The sequence below is a fragment of the Sinocyclocheilus rhinocerous genome, unplaced genomic scaffold (assembly GCF_001515625.1).
Source record: "Sinocyclocheilus rhinocerous isolate Xijiao unplaced genomic scaffold, SAMN03320098_v1.1 scaffold1007, whole genome shotgun sequence".
Taxonomy (NCBI): Eukaryota; Metazoa; Chordata; class Actinopteri; order Cypriniformes; family Cyprinidae; genus Sinocyclocheilus; species Sinocyclocheilus rhinocerous.
In genome coordinates this window covers 571,728-579,093 of record NW_015631056.1, presented here as the reverse complement: position 1 = coordinate 579,093, position 7,366 = coordinate 571,728, and the positions used below count along the sequence as shown (strand labels likewise).

Sequence of the window (7,366 nt, the reverse complement as noted above, 5' to 3'; positions counted from 1 at the left end):
AATTCACCATTATAGTGATTAGCGTTCCCTTTGGTTGGGCACTTGGAACTTGGTTTATGTTACTATAATTTTCTTCCTGTTAATGCGGCAATGCATCATGAAATCAGTCATTTGATTTCAAGGGAAGAAAATAAATAGGTTGCTTTTAGAAGGTGACCTATCTTCTAATTAAAGCATTAGTGCATTTTTAATTTGTGTTTATTAATGAATTTATTCAAATTTCATTTTTCATAAATACCTTCAGATGATTTTAATTGGGTTTATATAATCCTTAAATCGTGTGTGGTAATATGCTAAAGTCACACACAGACTTAAACAAGCACCCCCTACAGTTCTTTTTTAGTTACTAGAACTCTTGTGTAAGTAAACTATACTAACTAAGCATTTGTCAGTACAACACACTATTCCTATTTCACTTTACTTAGTTTTTTCAAGGCAATCGGTTTGCATGCTTTTTTTAAGTAAGCCCAACTAATTAGATTTTACAGTGTGTATATGTGGACAAAGACAGTACCTTCACTATGTAAAAAGCTGCTCAAGCTTGATTATGACATTAGAAAATGTGTACATAACATGTCTTTTTATCACACAATAAACATATACAACCAATGTTTCACCTCATCAAACACCGCTTTCTCCAGGTCCATGCTGCGTGCAGAGCCATCAAAGCTTACTGTGATGAGGTTGCAAGGGTGAGATGAGAAGGCCATGCTGGTAACTGCACGAGAGTGGGGCTCAAAGTAGATTACACCATCATCGCCCCATTTAGCATCCTGAGGGAAACACAGTTAATATTGTACATTATTACAAGCAAAGAGGAGAAAATCTGGAATAGCCATTAGTCACTATCACATTGCCACTTTCCAACTTTCATAAATATCTCTCCTTTTTATCACAACAGTCCACTGTTATCTCACCGGCTTCCAGAGTCCCGGTTGACCCTACTTGTCTCCTGCTGCCATGAGCAAGTTGGAAGAAGAGGGGTGAAAAGCTGCAGAACATATCCGATCTTTCACAACTTTCACCACACAATCGTCATTGATAGATAATTTCTGCAGCATTTGTTGGTACCTGAAAACAAATTTGTTGACACATTATATGCAATATATGACACATTCTCATCACACAAGTGAGGAAAATTACTGTACAAGATGAAACCTTATCTGAAACTGATAAAAGAGACACCAAAATGACATGTATAGGTAAACACTTACGCTTAGGTAAAACACTTCTTTATGGCATGTTACTCACGATTTCAAATCTGACATTCCTGTTTCTTGCTTTAATGGGACCTATAGAAGACATCAAACCGATTTGTGTGATGCACAAGTTTTTTGGAATATGACCAAATCCTGATGAATACAGGAATGTTTTTGTGCATGTAGACACTGACCTCATTCCAGAGATTTATCAAATCTTCAGGCAACCTGACATGTTCATCCAGGTTGACTGGATCAAGTGGTATCGGTCCTGGGGCTTTTTTTTGCTTTTTCTTCCTGAAATAAGACATTAATTTAATTTCAGATTCAATCATTTCATAGTGTTTTGTCTAAATTGTGTTTAAGTTCAACATTAACACTTCAAATGCATATCAGTGACTTACAGGCTCTCTGGCTGCAGGAGGAGTCATTTCTAGAGTAATGGCTGTCTGAGGAGGACCCTTTTTCTGTAACCGCAGTGACTTGCGAAAAGGGAGCATCTCTGTTTCTGACTTTTCCCTAAAATAATTGACTTTCTTTAGTTATATAGTGAGATGGAGGGATGTTTAACCTTTGACCATTAAGAGCACTTAAAAATAATACTATTAAATTAATGTTTTTATATTTAAATACATAACATTCCTTATATTATTTATTTATTGTATACATTTTCTGAATTCTGAATAGTTTCTATTTAAAGTTACCTTTTCAGGCCTTTCTGAGTTGGTTTTGGCTTGGGTCTCAGAGCTTCAGAAATCTGCAAACAAATACCAATGTACAAATCAAATATGGTCATGAAGTCAAGCAAGTTTCATGTGGAAAAACAGCTAAAAGTCAAAAAAGTAATAAAAAAAAAGATTACTCTCCCACCTCACTGCAAAGTTTTACCTGAGGTAACTTGAGGGAACTGAGGAAGGCCTAGTTCTGTCTGATATTCTCCAGTCGCTCCAGCTCATATTCAGACAAACCCTCACGGTAACCCTGTTTAAGACGACAAAGAAAAGGTGGATTTTGCCATTCAGGTGGACAGTCAGCATTTGATGCAATGTTTGTACTTACTGGAAGAGATTCCTTATCATGCTTTACTTGTGTCTCTTGAATATTTTCTTCTTCCTCACTGTTATTTTTCTAAAGATAATATTTAATAGTCAATACACACGTTCATAACTACAGTTAGAATTAAAACATTCCATAAGGGACTTCGTTTCACCTCAGACGTAAATGTCAGACATTTTGGGGGCAAAATTTGTTTCTTTTCTTGGTTTTGTTTCTCTCTGATTGGCCGGGATGTCCGACGCACGGGTCCGTCCATTCCAGGATCCTGAGGTGGTGTCCTTTCCTAATGATGACAAGTTATACAGTCATGGCCAAAAGTTTTGGCAGTGACATACATTTTGTGTTTTGCAAAGTTTGCTGCTTAAGCTGTTGTGGTGTACACTCACATTTCTAGATTATTGTGTAGAGTGATCAGATGCATTTTAAATAAGTGCTAAAAGTGAACTTTTCACAAAAAATAAATAAATAAAATCACTGTTTTTTGATCCTGACACAAAATGACCAGCTAACATTAACTGACTAATCATATCAGCAGCACATGTGAAAGTGTGAATGAGTACTAGTCAGGTTAATCTCTATCATACTAATTAGATTGTAAGAGCAGACTGATTGCTAGTTAAAACTTATATGCTTATCATTGTTTTTCAGTATACCATAGAAACATGTAGAAAAAGAATCTACAAATACTGAAGCAGCAAAATTTGCAAAACACAAAATTTGTCACTGCCAAAACTTTTGGCCATGACTGTAGATTCAAAAAATGATTTCTGAGCGCTGTGTCACGCTGGTTTTTATTCGACGGTTAAGGTACAGTGATTAATTTCATTTTCTTTCAAAAATAAAGTTCTTCGCTCTCGTTCTGTGACCCAATCTTATATCAAATTAGCAGTTCTCATTTCGTCTTCAGGAGAGAGAACATGCAGTTGAATCTGGCCATAATAGCGGACCTAAGCAAGTTAAACAAGCGCAAAGTGTAAGGCCATAACGTTACGTGTGAATCAATCGTCACTTCAAACGCATGCGAGCTACCGTACAATGCAATGAATAAACTGTCTATAGACATATGCTTGTGCATATAGTGTCAAGATACTTATGAAATACTGACTAGTTATGAGCACGTGTTGTATTTCTATAAAGTGTGCAAGTGAGAAACGTTCAATAAGGGAGCGAACATTGAGCTCACCTGTAAAAGTTGCATCGTCTTTATTAAACTTATATTACTTTTATCTGCATCCATGTCTATGCAGGTCAGGTTATTCAACACACTTCCTTTGAACATGCTGTTATGAAAACTCCCGCGCTACTGAACCGTTTTGTAACTGTCCCCATCCCCTTTATGACACAAAAATAGTGAAAGTTGATTTGCTAATCTCTGAAGACCTTCTTTAATATTCATTATTTGGGAGGTGTTTTAATGTGCACTTACATTATTACCCAAACGTTTCATGTTTGGGTAATAATGTAACCCTTAACTTAAAGGGGGCATAACACACAGAGTTTCACCCAATCTCATGTTAATCTTGAGTACCTATAGAGTAGTACTGCATCCTTCATATCTCCAAAAAGTCTTTAGTTTTATCATATTTATAAAAGACAGATACAACTTTATGATTCTCTCCGGAAAAAGCCTAGCTCCTGGAGGCGCGCCGTGGGCGGAGCTAAAGATCGACGAGCACTTGAGAGCTGATTGCCAACAAAACAGACATTTGATGCCGTTTCACTTACCGTCTGCAGTTCCAGATCATGACCGGGATCTTTTATAGCTGGGACGCTCCATCTTTCAGTATCAAACGATGTGCAAATCCAGTGTCAAACAGGGCCTTGTTTATAAAACGTTCGTAACAAACACAAAAACTGACACTCCAGAAATGCCCATATAAGGAGTTCCACCCTCGTCTACGTCATGAAGAGCCACGATCGAAAAAAACTCTCCGAAACTTGTTCCAACCCGGAAGTAAGATTTTTGGCACAGAAATACTCTGTTATACCTCCTAATTGTTTTTTGAAACTTTGTCCATGCTTAGCATGAGAATCCAACTCTTTAACAGTGTAAACAACTCTGAATGCATGAAACAGCATTGTACCCCCCCCTTTAAAAGCACAATATGTAATTTTCGCCGCTAGAGGGCGTGTATTCAAAATAAACAAAGAGGCAAAGGCATAGTTTGATGACGCCGGGTTATGACTTCACTGGCAGGCGACACAATGACACAATAGACACGGTCCGTGTCACTAGTTAAAATTGCTTATTTCTCTGGATTTAAACATTCTTCGAAACATTTGGGATAATGTACATACATAAGTCAGCAAAATATATAACACTGTTCTAGTGGTTTTTGGATATTTTAATAAAAAAATCTTACATATTGTGCCTTTAACCAGTGCACGTGACGTACAGTAAACGAACACGGGTTGATTTAATTAAATTGATTACTAATTTAAAGCTATTTTTAGATGAGCCATTTGTTTGATCAATTATCTATATATTATTTTATTCTTTGAACTGAATCACTTCTAACGTGTTTAATAACCCTTAAATGCCTTCTGTGTCTTGGCGATTTCATTTAAGAAGTTTGTGGCATGAAAATATGTAAAATGGCTTAATTTCTGAGAAAAAGGGGTCCAAAAAAAAAGCCAACTCAGACACTAAATATTCGAATGACTTAAAATCGCAGCAATGACTCACAAACAAATATATAAATGAATACTATAAACAATGTTCATATTAATACATTGTAAATAAAGAAATACATACATACATATGCTACATACATACATAAAATTAATGGTAACTTAAATGTATCTAAAAAGTAAACTGTAATTTCTCACCAAACCCAAACATTTTCCTGTTGCATTCGAAAAAGCATACTTACATTTTTTTTACTGCTTCGGTCAGGATGAGCCAGTATCAGAGAGGTGTCTCCCTCTAGTGGCTGAGCAGTTCAAGAGTACAGCAGCAAAGTTAACCGTTTTAGGCCTACTATAACTTTAGCTAATGCATGTTAAGCTCTCCTCTGTCTATTACAATTGCATTTTAAGGGATATATAAGGCAGAAAATAATCTTATATCACAAAAACCCAATTTTGTGTTAACCTCAAAAATGTTATCAGAAGTCCCTGTATTTATTGTAAATGTATGTTTCAATTTGTTCCATATGGAAAATAGTAAATAATAAAGCCTCTTTTAGTAGCTTCAGTGTACTAAGCGGTTTTGTATCTTGTTATGAGTAGCTTCACTGTAGCTTAACTGCTTTAAATTATGACTATTTTCCAGCACTGATGGCAAAACTAGTTTTATCTGTCAACAGCAGAAGTAGTGATGGCCAAAACTGTGTTGCTTTCAGCTTATCTTTGCCTGGATGTGAAAATATCAAGTTCATAATCATATTTCTTTGAAATAAACTAAAAATAAATTTAAATACTATTCAAACTTGAATTAAGCCCAAGGGGAAAAAACAGAATGTTTTTTTATTTTATGAAGCTTGAAATTAAATTATTATTATTTTTTCTTTTTTTCTTTTTGCAAGTCAAGAATTTGTAGCTCAGGTTTCTGCTCAAAGGAAAAAGTTCACAAGGTCAGTTGGTCTGACTTTGTGTTTTCAAAACAAACTGCTGTATAAGGCAGAATATAATCACTTAAAAATAAAGCAAGTAATATGTGTACTTTACACTTTAACATTCGTGACTGTGACAATGGAAATATATCTTATAGTTGATCCAAATGTAGCCTACATTGAGAGCAATAGGTCTATGGATTTAAAGTTTTGGTGTCGGTGGTGTGATAAAGTATGTGTGTGTGGTACACAAGAAAATCCATCAGCTCTTGGTTTACATCATTAAGATCTTGCAAGTTGTTGAAAAGCATAAAATATCCACTACTATTTTCAAAAATCAAAAGGTGGAGGTTTATTTTGACAAAAAAGAAATAAATTGAATTACTATTATTTACAATTACACATCCAGGCAAAGATAAGCTAAAATCAACACAATTTTGGCCATCACTATTTCTGCTGTTGACAGATAAAACTAGTTTTACAATTACAATTTGAATACATATTTTGAATTAAACATATTATTGCAGTAATGTATCAATAATAATATGCATGTTCCATAACATTACATTTAATAATATAAATAATAAATACAACAACCAGTCAGTAAGATCTCAAACATTTGATCAATTAAGACTTTGGCAGATATTTAAATATCATGCTTCTAAAATGGTACTGAAATTCATAAATTCATACTTAATTTCATACGTACTTAAATTCATATGTTGTTTAGTTAAGACTAACATGTAATTTAGATTGCAGAGTAATAATTTGTATCAATAGGAAATGACACAATATTCCTTACTTAATGCACTAAATATACTGTATATCAATTTTTTGAGAACTAAACTTATTTTAATTATTTTTATTAGAGTGATGAACAGGAGATGACTGCTAGTAATGCTGGGAATGTGTATTCTGTAATCCTGCTCCGGTGCTGAAGATGTTTTAGCATATATCCTATTATCCACATGAGTGATCCTAGTGACTGATTTGGACGGAACTTCAGGATCAGATAAAGGACAACTGAAGCTTGTTTGCTTTGCATGTGACTTTCACACCATCCAGAGGAACTCAACTAGATAATTGGCCACAAAGCCCACAGAGTCACTGGCTCCCTTTTCCTGACACTGGCATGCTAAGACATCACTAACCATCACTCACAAAACAACCAGCCAGGCGGAACGACTGCTCATCTCTCGGCAGTAAAGTTTAGTCCATGTGCCCTTTTTTATGTACTACTTAAATTTACCAATAAAATCAATGTACTTCTACGAATTTTGATTTATTATATATATATATATATATATATATATATATATAAAATGTGTATGTGTGTTGTAAAGTGTGTGTGTGTGTGCACTCTTTCCTGCAATGTCACTACAGAGGAGAGGCAAAAGAGAAAGTTTTGCAGAAAACAGCGCTTGTCTGTTTGTGTGTTTTACCGCACAGAGGAGAGAGAGAGAGAGAGAGAGAAATCACCATTGCCGCACACACTGCACATAGGTGACTATTCACTGCTAGCCTTCAGCAAAACCATTTTAGAATTCATTTCTGTGC

At 35.1% G+C, this 7,366-nt stretch overlaps 1 pseudogene; it reads right to left on the bottom strand.

Annotated features, from left to right (window-relative positions):
* Positions 1-2,571, bottom strand: part of LOC107741427 (WD repeat-containing protein 76-like) — a 9,376-nt pseudogene extending 6,805 nt beyond the window's left edge.
* Positions 2,572-7,366: the final 4,795 nt, after the last annotated feature.